Source organism: Halyomorpha halys, unplaced genomic scaffold (genome assembly GCF_000696795.3).
Source record: "Halyomorpha halys isolate HHAL.00 unplaced genomic scaffold, Hhal_1.1 Scaffold695.1, whole genome shotgun sequence".
Taxonomy (NCBI): Eukaryota; Metazoa; Arthropoda; class Insecta; order Hemiptera; family Pentatomidae; genus Halyomorpha; species Halyomorpha halys.
The window spans coordinates 57,889-59,144 of record NW_027112187.1 but is presented as its reverse complement, the minus strand read 5'-3'; positions in this window follow the sequence as shown (position 1 = coordinate 59,144).

Below are 1,256 nucleotides of genomic sequence, written 5' to 3'. Positions count from 1 at the left end.
ATTCAGCCTACTCATCTCTCTTTTCTCAGTCCGCCGGTGATCCTCAAGGTAGTATCTTTGGTCCCATTCTTTACACGGTATATACAGCTGACACCCGACCCACCCTAAGGTTTGTTTTTACTATTTTGATACCTTGAATGACCGCCACCCAGTCTTTCTTCCTCCAAGTAAATTATTATGGTTCTAGAATTAAATTCCTAAATATACTCATATGAGCTTGTATATATAACACAAGGAAATATTTACCATTTAACACACTTTAACATTTTGAACTAAAGATCATGAACACCTGTATTACGTACATTTGTTTATTTTTACGTAAATAATTACGCTGGAAGAAGATAGTTGACCGTATGAAGTAGATTTGAGGAAATAGCCGGGTAGCACTTTTTATTAAATTTATGGTTATTTATATTTTCAATTTTGTTTATTATTATTTTCTTTATAAATTGTTGTCTCCAACTTAACGTTGTTATCTCGTTTTGATTTTTCAGCCCTAATGAAGGTCTGAAATTCAGGTCAAGATGTCGGCACCAATAAATTAGTTTCGTTTATTGGTGTATCTTTTGCTTGAAAAAATATATCTCTAGATCCATAAGACGCACATATGTCTGCCAACACTCAAAATAAAGTAAATTTAACTTTCAATAAAGTAGTTTATGACACTTATCTTCGTAGGGGTAGTAGCTTTTATGATATTTACATATGAATATAAATTTGGCAAATGAAAATTTTTCCGAACAACTATAAATCAATTTATTTTAGCAAATTTCATGTAAAATACTACTCCTACGAAGATAAACATCATAAACTACTTTTTCTTAAATAAAACAAATTTGATCCTTTTTTTCTCAACTTTATTCTTTACAAATCTTCCAACGTTTCGACCCTCAGGCCATTTTCAAGGATACCTTCATATTGATTTCATTTCCTTTTTCAAATCTTAAAAATGCAGGCTAATTGCCTTTGTCCCATATAACCTTTTCTAAATAACTTTTTCCTAGATTTAAACCTTTTTTAAAAACATTTCTTCCTTCCTTCATTCACATTTGCAACTTAAAACAGGTTCTGTTGATTTTTTTTTTAATCTAAATTTGTTACTTATCTTTCATATATTTTCTCATATCTTTATCACTATTTTATCGATTATCCTGTTAAAGAAACATTAGATTGAAGCCAAAACATGAAAGGGGAAAAGAAGGGAAGGAAAAGAATAAAAGAGAGAAAGGAGAAATGATGGAAAACACTACTTGCAT